Source organism: Tamandua tetradactyla, chromosome 16, assembly GCF_023851605.1.
Source record: "Tamandua tetradactyla isolate mTamTet1 chromosome 16, mTamTet1.pri, whole genome shotgun sequence".
Lineage (NCBI taxonomy): Eukaryota > Metazoa > Chordata > Mammalia > Pilosa > Myrmecophagidae > Tamandua > Tamandua tetradactyla.
The window spans coordinates 8,946,482-8,974,071 of NC_135342.1; the positions used below are offsets into that span (position 1 = coordinate 8,946,482).

The 27,590-nt window shown below is 39.8% G+C and overlaps 1 pseudogene; it reads right to left on the reverse strand.

Annotated features, from left to right (window-relative positions):
* Window positions 1–9,860: 9,860 nt before the first annotated feature.
* Window positions 9,861–12,597, reverse strand: LOC143658286 (DDB1- and CUL4-associated factor 5 pseudogene; annotated as a pseudogene).
* Window positions 12,598–27,590: the final 14,993 nt, after the last annotated feature.

A 27,590-nucleotide genomic window follows, 5' to 3' on the forward strand; every position in this document is an offset into this window, starting at 1 on the left:
CATCAACAATGCATGAGATTCCTGGTTTATCCATATTCTTGTCCAAACTTAGTGTTTTCTGTCATTTCCATTTTAGCCTTCTTGTTGGTATGTGATGGTATGAGGTGGTGATTTTATTTGCGTTTCCTTGATTACTAATGAAGTTGATCACTGTTTTACATGTTTATTAGCCATTGAATGTCTGTTGTTTTTTTTTGCCCACTTTCTCCCTAGTATATTGTCTGTCTTTTCTTTATTGATTTGTAAGAGTTCTTTATATATGCTGGCTATATTTCCTTTCTTGACTTGTGCACTCTCTCTTTCACTCTCTTCCATCTATCTCTCTCTTACATCTCTCTTTCCATGTCACTTTTGTGAGTAGAAGCTCTTAATATTTATATAATACCATTTGTCATGCTCACCCTTTTGTGGTTAATAGTTTTTATTCTGTTTAAGAAGTTTTTTCCTATTGTAAGACCATGGAGATATTCTCCTTTGTTTTCTTATACAAACAACATTTTTTCACCTCTAAAATGTCCAATAATCCATTCAGAATTGATTCATTATATGTGTGGGTAGTGATAAGATTTTTTTTCCACTAAGCTAAGAAATTTCAATTTATTCTGCAAATGTTGTGTTGTGCTTTCTTTTCATTTGCTGTCACTTGTCATGGCCTTATCCAGGTTAACATGACCTCACCATTAGAAATGACTTTTCTGTCAAGTCTGCTGGTAATTCCCTTTCTCTTCCTGCCTCTTTTAGTCTCCACAACCCCACAGCACCATCCTATCAAGTTTAGTGTGTGTCAAAATCTTCGGTGGACTTTGTTGCCCAGAGAATTGATTATTTCCGTATTTTAAAGGGAAAGTTGCACTTTGTTGGGACATAAGTCTTCATTGATCTTTCAAGTTTTTTCACATCTTTTATCAGCTTTGGTTCTCAATAACCTTTTCAAGGATTTTATATAACAACCTCGGGAGATAGCAGTAGTGTCTCTCCCCAGGGCAAATTTCAGACTTGTTACCTGGTATATTCCAGAACAAAAACAGACCGACCCCAGCAACATCTCAGCCTTAAAGGAAAAAATGATAGCAATCATTGGTGGGAATTTTGTCTCCCCCATGGGGTCTGAAGCAGAGTTACTGCCTCTTTGGGGCCCTTCTCTGAGTTGGGACCATGTTAACACTCCGGTTTTTTCTGTAAAACTGGATATTTTGTGGGATAATGGGAGGGGGAAACTGAGTTCTATATTTGGGTTGATAAAAAGCAAAGACAGATTTTTCAGGGAAGCCCAAATTGAGGACAGTGCCAGTCTCTGGGAATTAGCCAAAATTCCTGGGACAACATCAGATTTTCAATGACTGAAGCAAGACACAGGTGATATTTGGGTTGTGTATGGAGTCCTTCTAAAGTATGTATTAGATATGATGAGACAATGCAGGTAGAAAATAGGGATCCCCAGAGAAGATTGGAGGAATTAGTTGGGGACAGAATGGGTGGTGGAATCAGTGAGACCAAATGGCACAAGAGAGAGCTACAGGGTCATCCTCTCTGTTTTATGCCTCCCCACCCTTAAGATTCCTTTGCGTCTGTTCCATCCATTTGTGATGCAGGCCTGGACCTCTAGTGTGGCTCATACCAGCCTATGTGAGTGCTTTAGGAGATAGGAAACTGTTTGCTTGTTCCAAGGAGACTTAGCAGCCCCTGTCTGAGGTCAAGCTGGATGACATGTAGCATTGATTTCCTTTTCTTCTGACCTTGTGAACTGGAGCTCCTCCTGTTTCTCTGCTACCTAGAGATGAATTAATTTGTATCAATATTTGGAAACTGGAGACATAAATCAGGTAAGGGTTACCCTAGCTTCATTGCCTGCATAACCTAGCCACTGCCTATTATTTCTACTTTACTAAATCAATTCTATTGACACAAAGAGACAGATTGAGTTGCAGATTCCTGGGAGAGATGAGGATATTATTCAAGTAGAGGGGGCATTTCAGCAGGGCAGGTCTCAGAGTGATAGTTAGGCCTTCTGACCAAATTTCACAGACTGTGTGGCTTGTGGCTCCAGGAAAAATCCCAAACAGGTGTTTCAGTGGCCATGGATAAGTTCATTAAAAGAGGACAGGACCCCTGCAAGAGAACAGAATGCCCCTTAATTTGGCCTCTTAGCCAAACCTCTGAGATAGGACTGATCTGGAGAGCAATGTGGCATCTCATGTGAAAGCCTTATCACATGGGAAAGTGGAAGCTCTGGCTTCAATGAGTAGTGAGCAGATTCCCTTCAGATGGAGCTTCATGCTCCTTCCAGAGTACATAACCACTGACTGAATAATCAATTGAGGATCACACATAAATTGGTCTTCTTCATTTCAGTTTCTCAAGAAAGGAAAAAAGGGAAAATATTTTTATCATGCATGACAGATGTCTGCAATTTGCCTAGATAATGAAGAGTGAGAATTGGGTCCCAGTCCCTCATTCTTCTCTTACCTTTCAGCATAGGTGCAGAGGCAAGAAGAGTTTTTAAAATGAGGCATGGAAAGTTAAATATTTGCCTGTTCAAGTCTAGGCTCTCCAAGGTTTGTTACCCTTCATCTCCTTTTTCCATGAGGTCCCAGGTCCATATATACTCTCTGAGAATGCCAGCTGATAAATTCATCACTCTCAGAATGCAGAGCATGTAAGGAGAGGCTAATAGGAAGAGGAATCAGAACATGGGATACTTCTCTTCCATTCCCTACCCATCTTTAAGAATTAAAATATGATGGAGCTTATCAATAGGTCTTGTTCACTTGGGGTGACTTGAGATGTAATAGGAGAACTATTGGTTGGTTTCAGAAGCAGAACTGTCTGACCATGACTTTGGCCAAGTTATTTAACTTTGCTTGGTCTTATAGAATCCTCCTGTGAGATGGCACCTGGCCTGTATACCTCACAAAGATGTTGTGAGGCTCACATGGGATACTGCGTGTACACACATGTGTTAAACACACAGCACTGTACATGCATGAACTTTCCTATTAGAGTCATAGACATTTGAACTTGTAACTTAATCCCAGCAACTTTAACCTTGCAAGAGTCTAGTCCCATGAGGCCATACTTTTCAGCCTCCTATGAAGTCCCTTTGCTCTTAACTTCACCACATGTATCTCAGGGTCCTATTTTCCCAACTCAAAGAGCATGCTCAAAAAGAAAAAAAAAAAAAACAACAAACTAAGGTTGTATGGGTCATATTCTCTTTGGAAAAGCTGATTAATCTGTCCCTCTTCTTTCCTTTATTCCATTTCCTAAACTGGCCTATATGATTTCAAGCTCAAGTACAGCCTGGGGTTGACATGGAAGAGAGAACTAATAATGAAAGGAATGTGAAAGAAAGTCTTGGGTTGCAGGCTACAAGGATTGTTTTGAATTCAGAGGTACCTACTCAACCGCTGAAGTCAAATCAGTCAAAGACACCTCAATCTCATCTACATCCAGGTGGTCTGGGTCAAAGAAGTTAAAGACTGAGTAGAGCATCTGCTGGCAAACAAATTCCAACAAAAAAAGGGCACAAAAGTTATGTGGGGTTCTCATGAATGGGTTAGTGAAAGGAGGTACTAGAAGCAACCCATGTGCTACTACTGGATTTGGGATGGGGGTGGGGAGGAGATAATGGAGAGTGTAACTCACCGTGGTCTCTTTGCTCTGACCTCGCCCTACCATCAAGGGCCTAGAATACCAAAGGGCTAGAGCAGCAAACTTTAGCTCCCACAGAAAGGGCCAGGATGATAGAGCAAGCAAGACCTATAGCCTAGGGTGATAAGTATTTATCCTAGCAGTAGATTTAATAATATCACACATGTCATTTTGTTTGTTTGCTTTAATTTTATAATTTCTCTAATTCTTGTGATCATAGGTTTTAACACATTGTGCTAGTTTGAAAGTGTTGTGTACCCCAGGAAAGCTTTGTCCTTTAATCCTGATTCAATAACATAGGGTAGAAACCTTTTGATTAGATATCTCCATGAAGATGTGGTGTGCACAATTGTGGATGTGGCCTTTTGGTTAGATGGAGATGTGACTCTGTTCATTCAAGGTGGGTCATGATTAGTTTACTGAAGTCCTTTATAAGGGGAAACATTTTGAAGAAACCTCAGATGCAGATGTTTGGAGAACAGTTGCTTCAGGGCTCACAGAGACATGAATGTTTGGAGATGCTTGGAGTGCCAACAGAAAGAGCAGATGCCTAGATACAGGCAGAGCCCAGCAGATGTCACTATGTGCCTTCCCATGAGATGCTAAGCAAGCCAGAACCCTGAGTTGTGTCCTGGTGGAACTAAATGAAAGCCCACAGATGCTTAGAGAGGAAACCACTGATATCAGAAGCTGGAAGAAATGGAACCAGGATCAAGGACCAGCAGAGGCCAGCCATGTGCCTTCTCAGCTGATCAAGGTGTTCTGGATGGCACCAGCCTTCTTTGGGTGAAGGTAACCTCTTATTGGTCCCTTAGTTTGGGCATTTTCACAGCTTTATAACTGTAAACTTGTAATTTATTAAATTCCCTTTTTAAAAGTCATTCCATTTCTGGTATATTTCATCCCAGCAGCATTAGCAGTACCAGATTTTGGTACCAAGAGTGGTGCTGCTGCTGTTTGCAAATACCAAACTTTGGGAGAGCTTTTTAAATGGATAAGGGGAAGATTCTGGAGGAGTTGTGAGGAGCTTGATAGAGAAGGCCTAGAATACTTTGAAGAGACTGTTGGTAGAAATGTGGACTCTAAAGATACCTCTGATGAGGCTTTAGACAGAAATGAAGAATGTGTCATTGCAAACTGAAAGGAAGGTGACTTTTACTTGAAAATGGCAGACAATCTGGCTAAATTGACTACTGGTTTTGGGTAGAAGGCAGATTTTTAAAGCTACAATCTAGGATACTTAGCTGAAGAGATTTCCAAATTAAATTTGGAAAGTGTGGCCTGGTTTCTCCTTGCAGCTTATAGTGAAATACACCAAGAAAGACATAAGCTGAAAACTGAACTCTTGGGTACAAAAAAAAAAAAAAACCCAACAATAGCAAGAAATTGATGGTCTGGAAAATTCTGGGCTTCCAGAAAAGGAGCCCCCAGGCAATAGTGCCCCGCATGAGGATTAAACAAAAAATGGAATGAGTCAGCCATTTTAGGAAAAGCCAGGAATGGAAATAGAGTTATCCAAAAAGGATCTGTGAAAGTCCTATTATCTAATGGTTATGATTCCTGCATACTAACAGAAAACTGACAAGAGTGTTGCAGAATCGGTATAAACAGAACCACTGCCAATGTGGACTAAAATGGAAAGAAAAGGGACAAATTGAAGGAAAAATGACTTCAGAGGCAAACCCATGAAAGCTAAGGCCTGAAGCCAAGAAATGTCAGGCCAGGAGAGTGGACACAGCCAGGTACTTGGAGAGGATGAGTTTGCCCTGAAGGCAGAGGCTGGGCCTTCCGATTAGTTGCTCAGAAAGAGTTTTGCTACCCCAAGCTTCAGAGAGAGCAGAGCACACAAACCAGGGATTGGAAGGAGCCTGGCTGCCATCCCATTGTTATGGAGGGATTGAGCAAGTGCCCTGGAGATGACAGAGATCCCTGGTACTGCCCCTAAGCTTGGACAGGATGGAGCCAAGAGAAACGTCATCTCCACAATGCACCCCAGTGTTGCAACACACCCCACTGCATAGGCCCTTGGAAAGGGTGGGACTGCCACTTTCTAAAGCCCCAAGGATGTATGACTCTCAGTCTTTGAAATCCAATCAAGTTTGTCCTGAAGGTTTTGGAGGCTGTTTGGGTCCTATGACCCCTGTTTACCTTTCAGTTCTCCCTATCCTGTACAAACATATCCTATGACTGTCCCTCCTTTGCATACTGGCAGCAAATAACTTGGTTTAATTTTCACAGGTCCACAGCCACAGGAGAATTTTTGCCTTAGAATAGACCATTCCTGTAACTAACTTTGATGAGATTTTATATTATTTCTGACTTTGTATTGCATTGGTATTGCTACTGAAATGGTTTAAGGCTTTTGTGATATTGTGATGGAATGAATTTTGTATGTAGAAAGAACATGTCATTTAAGGGTCCAATGCATAGAATGTACTGTTCCCTTGTCAAAAGTTAAACTCTGATAGAATTTGGACAACTCTTAGCTAGGATATTATATCTGGTTAAAAAGAGCAAAGAGCTTGTGCCAAGTTAGATGTTCTATCACCTCACGAGAAGGAAGGTAGCTTCTCTAAGCTCTGCCCACCTGGTCAACTTGGAGACACCAGATCTTTCTTTCACTACCAAAAGGCTCCCTTCTCAAGTTGCTACTGCTGTGGCTGTCTTACGTAATCTTTTCTCAACTCCATCAAAGGCTGGTCAGGTGGGGGCATTCTCTTAGGGCAGGAAACTCTGCAGAAGGAGGGCCAAGGAGCTTCTGACCAAACATAGCTGTCTGTGATCTTGGGGTTCTGGACATGACTGAAATATCACGTTATTACCTTGTTTCAGGCGTACTACTTTGAAAGTGTTGTGTATCCAAAAAAAGCCTTGTCCTTTAACCTGATTCAATATTGTAGGGTAGAAACCCTTATGATTAGATTCCCTCCACACAGATGTGGCTCTCCCAGTTGCTGGTGTAGACTTCTGGTTAGATGGACAAGTCACTCCACCCATTCAAGGTGAGTCTTGATTAGTTTACTGAAACCCTTTAAAGGGGGAAACATTTTGAAGAACCTCAGAATTAGATGCTTGGAAGACAGTTGCTTCAGAGCTGACAGACACACAGATGTTTGGAGATGCTTGGAGTGCCAACAAAGAGCAGATACCTAGACACAGGCAGAGCCCAGCAGTCATCGCCATGTGCCTTCCCACGAGATGCTAAGCAAGCCAGAACCGAGAGTTGTATCCTGGAGGAGCTAAGTGAAGGCCTACAGATGCTTAGAGAGGAAACCACTGACATCAGAAGCTGGAAGCAATAGAACCAGGAGCAAGGTCCAGCAGAGGCCAGCCACATGTTTTCCCAGCAGATAGAGGTGTTCTGGATGGCTTCAGCCTTCTTTGAGTGAAGGTAACCTCTTGTTGATGCCTTAATTTGGACATTTCATGGCCTTATAACTATAAACTTGTAGCATAATAAATTCCTTTTATAAAAGCCATTCCATTTCTGGTGTATTGCATTCCATCAACTTTAGCAAACTGATACACACACTTAAGTGTTAATTTTTTTCTCTTGGATTTGAGTTATCATTACAAATATAATTGGAATGCAGTTGCTCCAATCAACAAAGATACTTCAAAGTTTTTATAAATACCTATTAAATATACAAAAGATCAGTTTATTGTAAGTGCAACTCTTAAGAAGATAAGGGAAAGGGTGGCAGTTTGGTTTATGGCCCTTCGATTAAATGATGCGTCAGATTTTTTGGTACCTTGGAAGTTTTTACACCTCAGGGCAATATACCATGATAAGATTCAAACAGTCATATTTTTTAAATAAAGTTGGAGAAGGACAAAGGTGAGGTGGGAAAATAAAATAGATGCTTTCTGAGGAATATCAATTTATGAATTCTATGAAAAAATACTTGTGGTATTTGAGAATCTAGAAATGGATTCCTTTTAACTAGCTGGGCCTGCACAATCCTTAAATGTCTGGGCACACATTTCTCTGCTTTAATATTGTAATCCTAAATCCTTATGAGGTCCCTGCCATCCATGAGATTGCACAGTTGTCTGCTTATTAAGTCAGCCTAACAGTAGCCCTTTTGAATTACTAAAATCATCATACCCTAAGTCAGTAAAGAAATCAGCAGTGAGAGGAAAAACCCTGCACTCCTATTACTCATTCTCTTCCCTTATCTCTTTATCAAAAAGTGAAACAGATTCCAGAGAGCAGTCCCTCAGAGATTATCCCTGCTTCTATTTTAAATGCCATGTTGACTTAATAATGAAATCTTTTCAAGATCAGGTGAAAGATGCAATTCTACTAAAAAAAATTATTTCTGTAGCTAATTAAGCTATGCCTTATGGGGATGGAAGACCTAGAAAGCAATATCTTAAATGCAGAATGACTTCTAATGTTCGAACATCACTCTGTCCAGGAAGACTGCTATTGTCCCATCTGGTTGTGCTTCAAAGGTAAGCTGCTTCACTCATGCTTTCCAAATTCCAGAAGGGGAAAAAGGCCTTTGGTCACTTATTCATGTGGTTATGCCAAAATTGGCTGTCAATAAGTTTTTAAAGGCATACATTTGGCAACAATATTGTTAATTCAGCAATAGGCAAAGCCAATAATTACCTTAACCTCTGAATACTAGACAAATTTTGGGTAATACCATCGGCATAGTCCTCTATTATTTTCCTAATAGCCATTTTTTTGTTTGATGCCATAAGTCACCCAGAACAAATGGCTATACTGAGCTGTCCTGAGAATAAAATACAGGCATTTTAATGTGACTGTGTGATTTTGAAAACCTTGTGTCCGATGATCCTTTTTTTTTACCTCATAGGCAGAGGAATAAAACATATGGATTAAAAATAAATAAATAATAGGAGGAACAAATGTTAAAATAAATTTAGTAGATTTAAATGCTAGTGATCAAAGAAAGGGAGGGATAAGGAATATGGCATGTATGGTTTTTTTCTGTTTTCTTTTTCTGAATTGATGCAAATGTTCTAAGACATGATCATAATGATGAATATACAACTATGTGATGATATTGTGAGTTACTAATTATATATGTAAGATGGAATGATCATATGGTAAGAATGTTTGTGTTTGTATGTTGGTATGTTTAATAAATAAAATAAAATTTAAACTACAGGCATTTTTCCACCAGTAGGAGGCAATCAACATAACACCCAACTGCACACATGAAGTCACTAACGTCAAGAGCAGAATGAAGAATGATCCATGTCTGAGAACTCAGAAGGGCTAGAATCAAATTTCTGGAAAGCTGCAGGCTTTGCTCAGAATACATCTGGAGCAAGGGCAGAAATAATCATTCTTAGGTGTTTTGCTGTCTGCCAAACCCCAGGTCAGCCAGTTCCAAGGGAATGCATCTGCTTCTGAATTTGCATGTACAGGTTGAAATCATCAGATCCCAGAATGATGTATTCGTCATGATCTCCTGCAAAAGAGCAGTTTTTCTTTTATTCCCTTTTTTTATAATTGTCTTTTTTTCTTTTTTGTGAAAAAGAACATATACAAAAAAGCAATACATTTCAAAGCACATCGCAACAATTGTTGTAGAACAGATTTCAGAGCTCGGTATGGGTTACAATTCCACAATGTTAGGTTTTTACTTTCTGCTACTCTAAGATACTAGAGATGAAAAGAAATATTAATATAATGATTCAGCAATCATACTCATTTGTTAAACCCTACCTTCTCTATATAACTCCACCATCACCTTTGATCTTTCTCTCACTCTTTAGGGGTATTTGGGCTATGTCCATTCTAACTTTTTCATATTGGACGGGGTTATCAATATTATGGGATAAGGGGATAGATGTTCTGGAAGGGCTGGCCCCTCTGCCAGGACTTATCTTCTCCAAGGACCTATCTGGAGGTTATAAGTTTCTGGAAAGTTACCCTCCCTAGTGCATGGAGACTTTGTAGAATCTTATATAATGCCCTAGTTGTTCTTTAGGATTGGTAGGAATGGTATTGGTTGAGGTTTGGCAAGCAATGATAGGTAGCAATATCTAACCAAAGGTTGCAGAAGAGTGACCTCCAGAGTAGCCTCTCGACTCTACTTGAACTCTCTCAGCCACTGATACCTTACTTGTTACACTTCTTTTCCCCTTTGGTCTGGATGGCATTGTAGAGCCCGTGGTACCAGGGCCAGGCTTATCCCTGAGAGTCATCTCCCACAATGCCAGGGATGTCATGTCCCATGTAGTGGGGGAAGAATACAGAAGCTTTTCATAGTACAATAGTTAAAGTAGCCCTGATTGTCAAACTGGAACACAGGCCAGTGGGAGTGGGTGTCATACAGTACAGGGGGTGGGCAACGGATGACTCAGTGCCAGGAGCTGGGTCCTGCTGCTGTTGGATTGCACACTTATGGTGTTTTGGAAGGATAGGTTGCCACCATAGCAGAGGAGAGAACTCTGAGGTTTTAGAATGTCCCACAGTGCCACTTCTTCCTTTGAATTGGCTGTGGCCAGTAACCTGGATCTCCATAGGATTAAACATGACACTGAAAGACTGATGATGGATAGTTTGTCAGGAAGAAAGGCCTTCCATGGGAAGACTCCCAGATGTCCCAGATGAGAACCTGGCCATCATTTGAGAAGCTGGCAAAAAAATGTTGTCATTCACTGGGCTCACTGACAAGCCATAAACCACATCTTCCTGGGCAAACATGTCCAGGGTCTCACTGTTCTAAACATCATGGAGAATAACTTGCTCATTAGTTCCTCCAGAGAATAGTTTGATCTTCCCACTGTTGAAAGCCAGGCAAAAATATTGAAATGATGTTCTCATTTCAGCTGTAAGGGCTTGACTCTGGATTGGATGACTCGTTCTATGCGCCATAGTAGAACCTGGAAATCATCTCCTCCTGAGGCCAGCTGCTGGCCTCCATTGTTGGAGAATTCAGTGGCACTGACACAGCCAAAGTGGCTGAGGAGGTCCTTCTTATAGCGGTTTCTGCAGCCCCGCAGGCACCTCCTCTGAAAGTCTTGAGTGAGCAGGGGGTCCCCATGCAAGCCTCGCTGGGACCACTGACCTATGCCACCCCCAGACCAGCTCTCCACTTCATGCTGGATCCACCGCCCCTCCCTCTCTTTTCTCCACCCAAACCTCCCCCTGTGCTGCAATCCAGATGGTCTTTAAACCAGGCATGGTAGATAGGGTGAGGTGTGCAGACTTCATCATTTTATTTGGGCCATTTATGCACTGTTGGTGGGAATGTATAATGGTGCAGCTACCATGAAAGACAGTTTGGCATATCCTTAGGAAACTATATAATGAGTTGCCCTACCACTCAGCAGTGCCACTATTCAGAATACACCCAGAAGAGCTAAAAGCAGTGACACAAACAGACATTTGCACACCGATATTCATAGCAGCATTATACACAATTGCCAAAAGATGCAAACAAGCCAAGTGCCCATCCACAGATGAGTGGATTAAGAAAATGTGGTATTTATATGATGAAATATTATGCAGCAGCAAGATGAAATGATGTTCTGAAGCACATGACAAGATGAATGAGCCTTGAGAACATAATGGTGACTGAAAGAAGCCAGACACAAAAAGATAAATACTGTATGATTCCACTTTTATGACCATGGTAAAGGTAAAATCAGAAGCTTATAATAGAGAATATAGGGGACCTAGAGATACACAGAAACCAGAGATGGGCGAATCGTTAGCTAATGAGTTTGAACTCAAATGTAAGAGAATAGAAAGAAGTGAAGGCAGTTCACTAGTGGGTCTATAAGTAATATTACCATATTAAAGGTGAACATGATTGAAAACGGTTGTACAGATCCATGTGCCCCATTTATACAAATATAAATAAGGTCTTGCATGAACTACTTCAAAGGTATGAATCTTGTGCAAAGAGTGTGAAGTTTGGGGTATAGGAAGAAAACTGCTGTTGCATGCTATGGGTTATGTCTATCAGGAAAACATCAGCACTACCATAGCAACACCAAGGGTAGATAATGGGGGAGGGACAAGAGTTAAGGGGAGGTTTAGATTTTGCATTTGGTGAGCATTATCTTTCTCTCAGGAACAATAAAGTTATCTAAAATTGGGAGTGTTGATGGACTATTGACTTTGGACATTATACATGATGCCTAATGAATGGAGGTGGCTAAAAGATGCACTGACTGAGAAGTAGATCGGTGAATGATGGTGTATTCATATGATTGAATATTGTGCTGCTATAAAAAAGAATGAAGTTGTGGGGCATACAACACTGTGAATGAATCTGTGGGATATTTGGTGAGGCAAAATAAGCCAGAAATAAAAGAGCAATTGTTGTGTGGTCTGATGGTCTCCTTTAGAAAATGCTTTTAAAAAGCAGGGGCCTAGATCATAAGCTCTTTTAGCAGCTACATTTAGCCCAGAGTGGTAATTATTATTTTTGGATTTTGAAAGGCTGTTGTAGATATGTATAACCTGGTACTTAGAGATAAGAACAAAACCAATCAGGTTGGGATTAGGGTAAATCAGAATATAGGTGTAAGGAAGACATTGTCTACATTTTAGAACCTCGTTTACTCTTTGAGACCAAAGGAAGAAAGGTTTATTTGGTCCAGAACCTAAATTTTCTGTAACACATAATCTAACTCAACCTGTCTGATTAGAACTTGTAAGCAATCCAAACCCAGGGAGACCAGAATAAGAATGAAGGCCTTTAATCCTGTATAGCTTAATTAATGCCCAGATACAACTCAGAGTATACTAAACAGATAATCAAAAAGCATTGGCAAAGTCATTTGAATAATGGGAGAAATAATATGGAATATTAAACTTTACCACAAGGAAAACCCTGTCAAACATTAGGGACACCTAAATCTAAATCAATAGACCAAGCCCTTGATCTTAAGGCTTGCTCTTGTGAAGCTTTTGTATGTAGCAAAGAAGCTTAGCCTACCTGTAGACATGTCTACGGGTTACTTCTAGAGGACCACTTTTGTTGCTCAGATATGGCCTCTCTCTCTAAGCCCAACTCTGCAAGTGAAATCATTGCACTCCCCACTATTTGGGACATGACATCCAGGGGTGAAAGTCACCCTGGGGGCATGGGAGCGAACTCCCAGGGATGAGCCTGACCCTGGCATCATGGGATCAACAATGCCATCCTGACCAAAAGGGGGAAAAGTAGTATAACAAATAAGGTATCAGTGGCTGAGAGTTCAAATAGAGTCGAGAGGCTACTCCAGATGTCACTCTTATGCAAGCTGCAGTTAGACATTGCTACCTGCTACAGCTTGCCAAGCCCCAACCAAAACCATTTCAGCCAATCCTAAAAAACACCTAGAGTGTTACATAATAATCTACATAGTTCCATTCACTAGGATAACTTTCCAGAAACCTACAACCTCTAGATGGGTTCTTAGACCAGATAAGTCCTTAAATGCAGAGAGGCCAACCTCTCCAGAACATCAACTAGTTCCATCCCCTTATCCCATATTATCAACAGCCTCTTCCAACATGAAAAATTAGACTGGGTATAGCCCAAATACCCCTAGTGGGAGAAAGATCAAAGTTGATGGTGAGTTATACAGAGAAGGTAGGGTTTAAGAAATGAGTATGATTGCCGAATCATTATATTGACATTTCTTTTAGTCTCCAGTATCTTAGAGCAGCTGGAAGCAAAAATCTAAAATGGTGGAATTTCAGCTCATATTATACTTTGAAATCTGTTTTACAACTGATTGTTGAGATGTACTTTGAAATGTATTGCCTTTTTGTATATATGTTATTTTTCACAAAAAGAAGAAAAAAAATTTCTTCTAGCGTCCAGTGTTTTAAAGCAACTAGAAGGAAAAATCTGAAATAGTGGAATGGTAGCCCATAACAACCTCTGAAATCTGTTCTGTATCTACTTGTTGAAGTGTAAAAAAAAAAAAATACCCATAGGAGGGCACCCAAAAGGAAGGAAAGCTCACTAGGCACAATGTGTGGAGATAGAAAATATCTTGCTAGAAAACATTTCCAGTGCTTCATGTCCCTTACTCAGGGTTCACAGTGTTGCACAATTGCAAATGGGGTATAATTTGAAATTGCATATCTTTACTCTAGCAGGTGCCATTGGCATAGAATACATAAGTGTGGGACTCCTTGAGTCATACCATGCCAAGCCCTACACCCCACACCTAATGTTAGGCCACCCTCACTAGGCAAGTACCTAGCGAGGGTGCCCCAGGCGTGGGGACCCCAGATCCCAGCTAATGGGGCTAGGTCTGGTCTAGGATCCTTGAATGTGGTATTTAACACTAAAAACTGAACCAGCAGATGAAGGTTTAGGGCAAAGGTCCAGTCTAGGGAAAGTGGCTTTCCCTTTTTAGACTTTCAAGTAGAAATTCCATTAGCTCTGAAAACCATGATCTCAATTAACTCATTCTTTTTCTGAGGTCACAATGACAAGTTTGGGTTTCATTACAGAAGCCAAATGGCAATCCGGGTACTTGAGACAACTTCTCTTTACTCTTCTTCAGACATCCAGGGTTTCACCCTTCTATTTGGGGGCTGTAGGTGGGGGAACTGATAGCCGTGCCAGCCTAGTAAGTATGGAGTGATTTAATTAGTGTTGGAGAGAGTTTGAGCTGACAATAGCACGATGGTGTACTTTCCCCAATAGGATTCTTGCTCTACATTTGTAGCAGGTTAATTTGCCCAGTGTCTCAGATAACATTTTATTGCCTCTGAGTCCAACTTCACCATTTAGGACTTGCTCCATAATAATGAGCTAGATTCCTTAAGCATTTCTCCTAAAAGGAGAGCATAATATTAGTGTTTACCAGTTGAGGGTGTTGGATGGGCATTGAAGAAGGAAGGAGGCTGGTCTTTCAGGTTCCAGAAGTTGTATTTATACTCTTTTCCAACTCCTGCAGCACTGTAAGTTAGCAGTCTAGGTTTTGTGTGGCCATCCAGTGACCTCCACCAAGCCATGCACCCAGAGCATACATGCCCTTGGTGGCCTCACAACCTTGGTCTGTGCCCGGTGATCACCTTCCCTTGTCCACCCCAATGGGGAAACGATGTGCTCCAGGCCTCACACTTGCAATGGCATGTTGATCTTCTATGTACATCCACCCACCAGCTTTCAGACACCTGCACCCCAGAGACTTGTTTTCTGCCTTTCCAGTGACTGCAGATCAGCTGTGATCTGGCCAACTCAATGAAATTCTCTGCCATCCAGTTGGGCTACAAACACACCTTCTTCAGAGAGATCTGAACACATCCTTAGGGCAGGATTCCCACCTTTCAAGTTTCTCCTTCCCTGGCTACATTCCCTCAGCTCTAATATACTCTTTTTTTTTAACTACTTTATTGTATAGTATAAATTATATACAAAGCAAAGAAATAAAAAAGCAATAGTTTTCAAAGCACTCTTCAACAAGTAGTTATGGAGCAGATCCCAGAGTGTGTTCTGGGCTACCATATGATCCTCTCAGATTTTTCCTTCTAGCTGCTCCAGAATATAGGAATCTAGAAGGCTTAAATATTTTTTTTATTGTCACGATCAACTTTTTCCTTCTTTTTTTGTGAAAAATAACATATATACAAAAAAGCAATATTTTAAAGCACAACACTACAATTAGTTGCAGAACATATTTCAGAGTTTGACATGGGTTGCAATTCCATTTTAGGTTTTTACTTCAACCAGATGTGGAAAGACATACTTCTATAGTTGATCTAATTGAACATTTAGTCAGGGACTCAGAAAATGGAGCTTTCTGTTATACAAGGTCTCGGATGCCCGGATCTGCCACTTGCCCTGTCAGACTGGCCAGTCCTTTATCACAGTTCATGCAAGTGCATTCTTTGCAGTACCTGTGTCATTTTATTGTACGTCAGCATACCAGAATAGACCATTCAAAAGCCACCTGTGCCAAAGAAAATGAAGGGTTATTTACAGGAGAGCACCACTAAAAGATTATGAGAACCTTGTACCTTGCACTTTGGAAACAAGTGAAGGGGACTGAAATGCAGTTTACAAACTTTCATTGCTATCAAAAACCTTTAGCTCCATAACTATTTCAGTTTTATAGGTAAAAGAGTAATCAATTTGTTCCTGGGTGCGGAAGTGTCAGCAAGGTGTCTTGGATTTATTTTGGTTCTTTAAAAAGGGAAATCTTGAGAGTTCAGAAGTGTGAATTATCTTTCACCAATGTGCAAAATAATCACAATGTGAATTATCAGATTCTCCCTTAACTCACACCCCCAAGTCATTTGGTGCTATTCACTGTGATTTTTATGCATGGAAAGCACATTTCATGAGTATTCAACTATAAGTTGAATGAAACTTAAAAGAGTGAAAAAAATCTCTCTCTTTAAATGACTCATTTTTAAAAGATAGTGTTTCAGTTTGCTAATGCTGCCAGAATGTATTTTTATTGTTCTCATTTTTTTTTTTGGTTGTGAAAAACTGAATTTTTTCTGTTGCCTTCATTTTTCATTCTTGTGGTTTGTCTATGTTTTTAAAATGACCTTACATTTAAAAAATCTTAAGAGTAACTTTCCAGAAACCTACAACCTCCAGATGGGTCCTTGGACCAGATAAATCCTGAAACCTAGAGAGTCCAGCCTCTCCAGAACATCAAATAGTTCCATCTCATTATTAATGACAGACCCTTCCAATATGAAGAAGTTAGAATGGCTATAGCCCAAACACCCCTAAAGAGAAGGATAGACAGATCAAAGGTGATAGTGGAGTTATACAGAGAAGGTAGGATTTAACAAATAAATATGATTACTGAATCATTAAATTGATATCTCTTTTAGTCTCCAGTATCTATCTTTATGCCAGTACCATGCCATTTTGACCACTGTGGCTTCATAATATGCCTTAAAGTCAGACAGCATGAGACCTCCAGCTTCATTTTTTTTCCTCAAGATACTTTTAGCAATTCGGGGCACCCTGCCCTTCCAAATAAATTTGCTCATTCGTTTTTCTATTTCTGAAAAGTAAGTTGTTGGGATTTTGATTGGTATTGCATTGAATCTGTAAATCAATTTGGGGAAATTGACATCTTAACTATATTTAGTCTTCCAATCCATGAATATGGTATGCCCTTCCATCTATTTAGGTCTTCTGTGATTTCTTTCAACAGTTCTTGCAGTTTTCTTCGTATAGGTCTTTTGTCTCTTTAGTTAAATTTATTCCTAAGTGTTTTATTCTTTTAGTTGCAATTGTAAATGGAATTCGTTTCTTGATTTCCCCCTCAGACTGTTCATTACTAGTGTATAGAAACACTACAGATTTTTGAATGTTGATCTTGTAACCTGCCACTTTGCTGTACTCGTTTATTAGCTCTAGTAGTGTTTTGCTGTGATTTTTCAGGGTTTTCAACATATAGTATCATATCTTCTGCAAAGAATGAGTTTTACTTCTTCCTTTCCAATTTTGATGCCTTGTATTTCTTTTTCTTGTCTAATTGCTCTGGCTAGAACTTCCAACACAATATTGAATAACAGTGGTGATAGTGGACATCCTTGTGTTGTTCCTGATCTTAGGGGGAAAGTTTTCAGTTTTTCCCCATTGAGGATGATGTTAGCTCTGGGTTTTTCATATATTTCCTTTATCATTTTAAGGAAGTTCCCTTGTAATCCTATCCTTTGAAGTGTTTTCAACAGGAAAGGATGTTGAATTTTGTCAAATGCCTTCTCTGCATCAATTGAGATGATCATGTGATTTTTCTACTTTGATTTGTTGATATGGTGTATTACATTAATTCATTTTCTTATGTGAACCATCCTTGCATACCTGGAATGAATCCTACTTGGTCATGATGTGTTGCTGGATTTGATTTGCTAGAATTTTGTTGAGGATTTTTACATCTATATTCATTAGAGAGATTGGTCTGTAGTTTTCTTTTTTTTGTAATATCTTTGCTTGGTTTTGGTATGAGGGTGATGTTGGCTTCATAGAATGAATTAGGTAGCTTTCCATCCACCTCAATTTTTTAAAGAGTTTGAGCAGGATTGGTACTAATTGTTTCTGGAATGTTTGGTAGAATTCACATGTGAAGCCATCTGGTCCTGGACTTTTCTTTTTGGGAAGCTTTTGAATGACTGATTCAATTTCTTTACTTGTGATTGGTTTGTTGAGGTCATCTATTTCTTCTTGAGTCAAAGTTGGTTGTTCATGCCTTTCTAGGAAGTTGTCAATTTCATCTACATTGTTGTATTTATTAGCCTAAAGTTGTTCATAGTATCCTGTTATTATGTCCTTTATTTCTGTGGGGTCAGTGGTTATGTCTCCTCTTCCATTTCTGATCTTATTTATTTGTGTCCTCTCTCTTCTTTTTGTCAGTCTTGCTAAAGGCCCATCAATCTTATTGATTTTCCCATAGAACCAACTTCTGTTTTTATTGATTTTCTCTATTGTTTTCATGTTTTCAATTTCATTTATTTCTGCTCTAATCTTTGTTATTTCTTTCCTTTTGCTTGCTTTGGGCTTAGTTTGCTGTTATTTCTCCAGTTCTTCCAAGTGGACAGTTAATTCCTGAATTTTTGCCCTTTCTTCTTTTTTAATATAGGTATTTAGGGCAATAAATTTCCCTCTTAGCACTGCCTTTGCTTCATCCCATAAGTTTTGATATGTTGTGTTTTCATTTTCATTCGCCTCGAGGTATCTACTTACTTCTCTTGTAATTTCTTCCTTGACACACTGGTTGTTTAACAGTGTGTTGTTGAGACTCCACATATTTGTGAATTTTCTGGCACTCTGCCTATTATTGATTTCCAACTTCATTCTTTTATGATTCGAGAAAGTGTTGTGTATGATTTCAATCATTTTAAATTTGTTGAGACTTGGTTTGTGACCCAGCATATGGTCTATCTTTGAGAATGATCCATGAGCACTTGAGAAAAAGGTGTATTCAGCTGTTGTGGGGTGTAATGTCCTATAAATGTCTGTTAAGTCTAGCTCATTCATTGTAATATTCAAATTCTCTGTTTCTTTATTGATTCTCTGTCTAGATGTTCTGTCCATTGATGAGAGTCGGGAATTGAAGTCTCCAACTATTAATGTAGATGTATTTCTCTTTTCAGTGTTTGCCTCATGTATTTTGGGGCATTCTGGTTCGGTGCATAAATATTTATGATTGCTATGTCTTCGTGTTGAATTGTTCCTTTTATTAGTACATAGCATCCTTCTTTGTCTCTTTTAACTGTTTTACATTTGAAGTCTAATTTGTTGGATATTAGTATAGCTACTCCTGCTCTTTTCTGGTTGTTGTTTGCATGATATATCTTTTCCCAACCTTTCACTTTCAATGTATGTTTATCTTTGGGTTTAAGATGTGTTTCCTATAGACAGCATATAGAAGGATCCTGTTTTTTAATCCATTCTGCCAGTCTATGTCTTTTGATTGGGGAGTTCAATCCATTAACATTTAGTGTTATAACTGTTTGGGTAGTACTTTCCTCTACCATTTTGCTTTTTGTATTTTGTATGTCATATCTAATTTTCCTTCTTTCTACACTCTTCTCCACACCTCTCTCTTCTGTATTTTCATATCTGTCTCTAGTGCTCCCTTTAGTATTTCTTGCAGTGCTGGTCTCTTGGTCACAAATTCTCTAAGTGATTTTTTGTCTGAAAATGTTTTAATTTCTCCCTCATTTCTGAAGGACAATTTTGCTGGGTATAGAATTCTTGGTTGGAAGTTTTTCAATTTTAGGAATTTAAATATCTCACCTCCAAGGTTTCTGCTGAGAAATCTACACATAGTCTTATTGGGTTTCCCTTGTATGTGATGGATTGCTTTTCTCTTGCTGCTTTCAAGATCCTCTCTTTCTCTTTGACCTCTGACATTCTGACTACTAAGTTGTAGGAGCCAAGGGTTAAAACAAGACCTGCAGGTTTTGTTGGGAGCAGCTGGTCTCAGGATGGTGGCAGTAAACTGTGGAGATTGTTATGTAGAGCAGTCTGGGAGGAAGAGAATGTTTACCCCAAATGGTTATGTTAAGTATGAAGAACACTGAAAGATAAGAACTTTTCTCCCTCAGGAAATGCATGCATGCCTATTGACATCCTGTGGTATATTTGTGCATTTCATATTATCATTCAATTCCCTGAGTACCTGCTCATATTTTTCCATTTTCTTCCCTATAGTTTCTGTTTCTTGTCGGATTTCAGATGTTCCATCCTCCAATTCACTAATCCTAACCTCTGTCTCTTGAAATCTACCATTGTAGGTTTCCATTGTTTTTTCATCTCTTCTACTGTACCTTTCATTCCCATAAGTTCTGTGATTTGTTTTTTCAGACTTTCCATTTCTTCTTTTTGTTCATTCCTTGCGTTCTTCATATCCTCCCTCAATTCATTGATTTGGTTTTTGATGAGGTTTTCCATGTCTGTTCGTATATTCTGAATTAATTGTTTCAGCTCCTGTATCTCATTTGAACTATTGGTTTATTCCTTTGACTTGGACATATCTTCAATTTTCCTGGTGTTAGTTGTTGCTTTTTGCTAGCATCTAGACATTTAATTACCTTAATTAGTTTATTCTGGAGGTTGCTTTCACTCCTTTTACCTAAGGTTTTCTTGCTGAAAGAATTTGTTGTCTATCTTTTCTTTGACATTCAGTTCATCTTTTTCTGGACCTCTAGCTTAGGTTTTATTTAACAGAGGATAATTTTTCAGTTCTTGTTTTCTTGTTTCTTGCTCTGCTTGTAAGGTGCCTTTTCCCTCCCCACCCTTAGGAGGGTCTACATAGGTATTATAGACTCCAGCCAGATTTTCCCAGACTAAACTGGCCTCCAATCAGGGGTAAGGAGTCACCTGCATCAGTTTTCCCTGAGGGTGAGACCCAGCAGTTTAAAAGACTTTCCTGTAAAGTCTCTGGGCTCTGTTTTTCTTATCCTGCCCAGTATGTGACACTAGTCTGCCTGCGGGTCCCACCAGCAAAAGATGTTGTGGCACCTTTTTCTTTGGAAGGCTCTCCCTGCTGGGGGCGTGGTGGAGACAGAGGAGAGGTTGTAGGCTGGCTTTAATGGCTTCAAATTGCCAAGCCCTGGGTTCTGAATTCCTTGAGAGAGGGATTCCACCTGAGTTGGGCTTCACCCCTCCCTTGGGGAAGGCACAGGTGGGAGACAGCCCTGAAAGCAGTCCGTTTCTGCCTATGCCTGGGGCAGTTGCAGCCTGAGTAGTCCTGCTGCTGAATCCAGAGGCAGCCAAGCCTCCATAGAAACAGCCACAAAAACCTCAGTTTCATCCCCTTTCCTCTTTTTCAGTTAGCCCGATAAGTGACCTCCGCCTTGACCAGGTTCTCCTGAGCTGGGGGCCTATTTTTAGTAGTCAGAATTTGTTAATTAATGCCACAATTGGTGTTTGGTTGGACTCAGTCCCTGCTACCATTAGAGTGTCTTTCCTTTCCCTCTGGGAATCTGCATGTGGGGGAGGGGCGCCAGCCGCCGCAGCTTGGGGAACTACAGTTCCAGGGAGGCTCACAGCTGGTCCAGCTGGTCCAGACTGGCGTACACTGTGTGTTCAGTCACTATCCTGGCTCCAGGACCTGTTCTGTACAGTTTCTGGTTATTTAGTAGTTGTTCTGGAGGACGAAATAAAATGCGCACATTGCTAAGCCACCATCTTGGCCCCTCCTCTAATCTCCAGTATCTTAGAGCAGCTAGAAGTAAAAACCTAAAATTGTGAAATTGTAACCCATGTCAAACTCTGAAATATGTTCTACAGCTAATTGTGGTGCTGTGCTTTGCTTTGAAACTTATTGCTTTTTTGTATATGTTATTTTTCACAAAAAAAGAAAAGAAAAAAGTATATTTTGGTGATAAAAAATATTTATTCCTTCTAGCCTCCTATATTCTGGACCAGCTAGAAGGAAAAATCTGAGAAGATTGCACAGTAGCCCATGACAAAGTCTGGGATCTGTCCTGTAACTACTTGTTGAAGAGTGCTTTGAAAACTTGCTTTTTTCTTTCTTTGCTTTGTATATATGTTATACTATACAATAAAAAAGTTTTTAAAAAATCTTAAAGAAATGCATACCACCAATTTAGAAGTTGTTGCCTTTTCTGTCATGAAACTCTGGTATGAATTGTCATAACATAAAGACCTATGACACTAGAACTATTATTTAAGAAATACTAGATGATCATAGTTTCCTGATACCAATTTTTAAAAAATTTTTTTTATCCATCAAAAAAAAGAAAAGAAATTAACACAACATTCAGAAATCATTCCACTCTACACACGCACCCAGCAATTCCCAGTATCATCACATAGATGCATGATCATCATTTCCCAGCACACCTGCATCGATCCAGGAAAAGAACTAGCAAAACAGCAGAAAAAGTTACAGAATGTCAATATAGAGAAGAGAATTAAAATAATAATACTAATAAAATATATATATATATATAAAGAAAAAAGAAAAAAACAAAAACAAAAGATACAAACAAACAAACAAACAAACCAACAAAAAAACATATTTCAGGTGCAGCTTCATTCAGTGTTCCAACATAGTTACATTACACTTAGGTATTATTGCTCTGTCCATCCTTGAGTTTTTGTATCCAGTCCTGCTGCACAGTCTGCATCCCCCCAGCTCCAGCCACCCACCATCCCACCCTGTTTCCAACTCCTGCCAGTCTCCGCCACCAATGATACATTCCAAGCTGATTCTCAAATGTTGGTTCACATCAGTGGGACCACACAGTATCTGTCCCCCAGTTTTTGGCCAGACTCACCCAGCACAATGTTCTCTAGGTCCATCCATGTTACCACATGCTCCATAAGTTTAGTCTGTCTCAAAGCTGCATAATATTCCATTGTAGGCATACGCCACAGTTTGTCTAGCCACCCGTCTGTTGATGGACACCTTGGCCGCCTCCATCTCCCCGCAACTGTAGATAATGCTGCCACAAACACTGGTGTGCAAATGTCCGTCTGTGTCTCCGCCCCTAAGTCCCTTGAGTAGATACCCAGCAGTGGTATTGCTGGGTCGTAATCCATTCTGCCATTCTATGTCTTTTGATTGGGAAATTCGGGTCATTGAATTTTAGTGTTATTACTGTTTGGATAATATTTTCCTCTAACATTTTGCCTTTTGTATTATATATATCATATCTGATTTTCCTTCTTTCTACACTTTACTCCATACCTCTCTCTTCTGTCTTTTCGTATCTGACTCTAGTGCTCCCTTTAGTATTTCTTGCAGAGCTGGTCTCTTGGTCACAAATTCTCTCAGTGACTTTTTGTCTATAAATGTTTCAATTTCTCCTTCATTTTTGAAGGACAATTTTGCTGGATATAGAAGTCTTGGTTGGCAGTTTTTCTCTTTTAGTAATTTAAATATATCATCCCACTGTCTTCTAGCTTCCATGGTTTCTGCTGAGAAATCTACACATAGTCTTATTGGGTTTCCCTTGTATGTGACAGATTGTTTTTCTCTTGCTGCTTTCAAGATCCTCTCTTTCTCTTTGACCTCTGACATTCTAACTAGTAAGTGTCTTGGAGAACGCCTATTTGGGTCTATTCTCTTTGGGGTGCACTGCACTTCTTAGATCTGTAAATTTAGGTCTTTCATAAGAGTTGGGAAATTTTCAGTGATAATTTCTTCCATTAGTTTTTCTCCTCCTTTTCCCTTCTCTTCTCCTTCTGGGACTCCCACAACACATATATTTGTGCGCTTCATATTGTCATTCAGTTCCCTGATCCCCTGCTCAAGTTTTTCCATTCTTTTCCCTATAGTTTCTGTTTCTTTTTGGAATTCAGATGTTCCATCCTCCAGTTCACTAATTGTAGCTTCTGTCTCTTTAGATCTACCATTGTAGGTATCCATTGTTTTTTCCATTTTTTCTTCTTTGTCCTTCACTCCCATAAGTTCTGTGATTTGTTTTTTCAGATTTTCTATTTCTTCTTTTTGTTCAGCCCATGTCTTCTTCATGTCCTCCCTCAATTTATTGATTTGGTTTTTGAAGAGTTTTTCCATTTCTGTTCGTATATTCAGCATTAGTTGTCTCAGCTCCTGTATCTCATTTGAACTATTGGTTTGTTCCTTTGACTGGGCCATATCTTCAATTTTCCGAGCGTCATCCATTATTTTCTGCTGGTGTCTGGGCATTTGATCAGATTTCCCTGGGTGTGGGACCCGGCTGGTTGAAAGATTTTTCTATGAAATCTCTGGGCTCTGTTTTTCTTTTCCTGCCCAGTAGGTGGCGCTCGTGGCACTTGTCTGTCTGCGGGGCCCACTAGTAAAAGATGCTGTGGCTCCTTTAACTTGCCAATCCAAATCTCGCAGTCGGCCCGGGAAATCGCGCATGGAGGGGGGGTCGCCGGCCGCCGCGGTTTGGGGGAGTGCCGGTCCAAATTGCCCAGCTGGCCCGAGATGCCAAGCGTGGTGGGAGGGCCCCACTATCCAACGTTCCCAGTCAGACCGGAGAGCCACATTGGTGGAGGGGACCCCAGTCGCCAGCCACCCCGGCCGGGAAAATGCGCGCCCCTCGGGTATCTCACCGCAGCGGATTCTCCCTGCCCATTCAGCCGTTCCAGAATGGGGTACGCTGTCTTTTTGGTCTCTGTCGTGGCTCCGGGAGCTGTTTCGTATTGTTTCTGTTTCTTTAGTTGCTGTTCTGGAGGAGGAACTAAGACCCGCGCGTCTTACTAAGCCGCCATCTTCTCCGGAAGTCCCTCTGGGCTTTTTTATATGCCTTCTCCCATGATGAAAATGATACCAATTTTTTGTTTTCTATATTTTTACTTATTGTGAATGTTTAATCTCATTTCTTTAGCTTAGTCAACATTTTCTTGTGTAAAACTTGATTGCACAACTAATTTTCATAAATAAACTGGATTCTCTAGCAATCTTAAAATTTTTCCCTTCCACTGATAAAAAATATTATCAGTTGTGAATAACTAATGAAGATTTTCACTTTATTTTACTGTTTAAATACCTTATCATTAAAATTGCTTCTATGTGTATTTGTTTTCTCTTACTGACATAGAAAGTCAGCACATATTGAGCAGTTTAACACCCCACCTATTTCGTTTCTCTTAGTTTGCAGAGCAGAAATATTTAGGACTTGACTGAGTATTCTGTTAGGAGTGTCTCAAGGCCAGAACCCAGGTGTCACTCAGCCTGGGCTTTAACTGTGATGCTCTGGGAAAGAATCCACTTGCTGGATCATTTAGGTTATTAGACTACATTGCCCTCTCCCAGTTTCCATGTGCCCCACCTCCCCAGGGATTAGTCAAATCACTCTCATGCTTCAAATCTCTTGCTCCCTAACGTGTTCTTGTGATTATATTGGTGCACCCCATCATCAGGTCAGCTGATTAACAACCTGAATTGCAGCTGCAGAGTACCTCTTGCCATGCATATTAGTTTAAGCTGTCAAAAACCAATATACTAGAAATGGAAAGGCTTTTAAAAAGTGAATTTAATAAATTACAAGTTTACATTTCTAAGACCATGAAGGTGTCCAAATTAAGGCACCAACAAGAAGTTACCTTCACTCAAGAAAGGCTGATGCCCTCCGGAACACCTCTGTCAGCTGGGAAGTCATGTGGCTGGCATCTGCTGGTCCCTTGCTCCTGGGCTCTGTTGCTTTCAGCCTGATTCCTGTGGGAGCTCCTCCCTTGGCATCTGTGGGTCTTCACTGAACTGCTTCAGGACAAAACTCTTGGGTCTCATCTCTTAGCTTAACATCTGTGGGGGCCGGAAATTTTTTCTGTTCAGGTTCTGGCTATTTCTGTGAGTCCTTACTTAGCACCCAGGCTATTTCTGTCTCAATCTCCAAACATCTACATAGGCTCTCTGTCAGCTCTGAAGCAACTGTTCTCCAAGCATCTGGATCTGCTCTGAAGTTTCTTCAAAATGTTTCCACTTTTTAAATTTCTCCAGTAAACTAATCAAGATCCATCTGAAATGGGGGGTCACAGCTCCTTCTAATCAAAAGGTCACTTGTACAATTAGGCATGTCACGTCTCTATGGAGATAATCTAATCAAAAGTTTTCACCCTGCCACATTGAATCAGTATTAAAAGAAATGGTGCCTCCACAGATTGGATCAGGATTAAAACATGGCTTTTCTGGGGTATGTAATACTTTCCAACTGGCATACCAAGTAATACATTCATAAGAAAACAATATCACTCCCAGTTTCTTCTCTGAGTCCAGAGCTACTAAAACCATCCTTGTTCTGGTGAACACCTTTGTCTAAATTCATGTCCTCTCCTCCAGTTTGCAGGTAAGCTTCTTAATTAGCCCAGTTGGTGGCTGGTGAACATTTCTGGACTAACCAATATGTTTCCCAACCATCAGTGCCATTGTTTTCGTGAGTCAGTACTTCAGGGTGTCCAGACTCTGCTTTTCTTGGATAAAGAACACAAAGTCCCCTAATATTATGAGAAATATTTAAATTATACATATTTATTTGTACTGCATTCAGTTGTTTACTCATTCATCCACTTCAGAGTCCTAAGCATGATTATGTATGTCACATTATAAGAGAGTGGTAAACAGGACAGGTTGAGTTTTTATTGCTATAAACAGTCAATTATAATAGCAGTTGTAAATGCAGTATAATATAATTATCTTATATGTACTTATGTATTTGAAATGTTATTAATGCTTTCAGTGGAGGAATTCAAAATTTATATAATCATAAACAATAGGTCCTGAAACAATCTGGAGATTATGGAGAAGTCTTTGATGTATTACTTTCAATCTAATGACTAATTTTGCATAAAATAAGTTGTCATGGGATTCTTGGAAAAGTTACAAGAAAATGGAAGACTATGTGAGAAGGTCATTAGTAGAACTGGACAGAATAATTTCCCACAGAACAATGAGCAGCAGGGGTGAGGCTGGATGGTAAATCAATTTGAGAGTTTACATCCTCAGGAATCAAATTATGAGTTTTGTACCTTACATCCCTAGAAAGATGGTAGTCATTTACATGAAATATATTGTTATGAAAACAGATTGGCATATTTTAAATATTATGTTTAAATGATAAAACATTTAATTAAATGGTCAGATCTAATGGTAATGGTGCAAAGGAGAACACAGAAATATAGTTTAGCTGATTTTCAAAAGACATCTCTTGTTTGTTGACCATTCCTGAAGACCTGATGTCAGGGATAAGGTTGCATGCACTGTGAGATTTGTAAAAGGCACATTTTGTTTTATTATGTAAATATACCAATTGAACACATTAATAAGAAAGAGATTTAATTGTTGTGCCAGTTTGAGTCTGTTGTGGACTCCAGTAAAGCCATGTCCTTTAATCCTCATTCAATATTGTCTGCTGGGAGCTTTTTGATTGTTCCCATGGAGACATGACCCTCCCAATTGTGGGTGATAACTTTTAATTAGATGGTTTCCATAGAGATGTGTCTCCACCCATTCAAGGTGGGGTTGCTTACTGGAGCCCTGTAAAAGGGAAGCATCTTGGATAAAGCTTTAGAGCCCACTCAGCCAGAGACCTTAGGAGATGAAAAAGGAAAAGCCCCCCAGGAAGCTTCATAAAACAAGAAGCTTGGAGAGAAAGCTAGCAGATGTCACCATGTCTGCCATGTGCCTTTCCAGTTGAAAGAGAAACCATGAACACATTGGCCTTCTTGAACCAAGGTACCTTTCCCTGGATGCCATAGATTGGACATTTCTGTAGCCTTGCTTAAATTTGGACATTTTCACAGCCTTAGAACATGTAAATTTACAACTTAATAAATTCCCATTTTTAAAGCCGTTCCATTTCTGGTATATTGCATCCCAGTAATTTGCAAACTGGAACACTAGTACACTCATTTCTCTTAACTGACGAAGTAAATTTAAGGTGGAACCTTGCATTAAACTTGGAGCAGGGGAGGAAAAGCCATTTAGAGGGAAAATCATGGATCTATTATCTTTATGTGGAGTATGTGACTTGTGGATTTCCAAAGGAGTGAATTACATATTTCTTC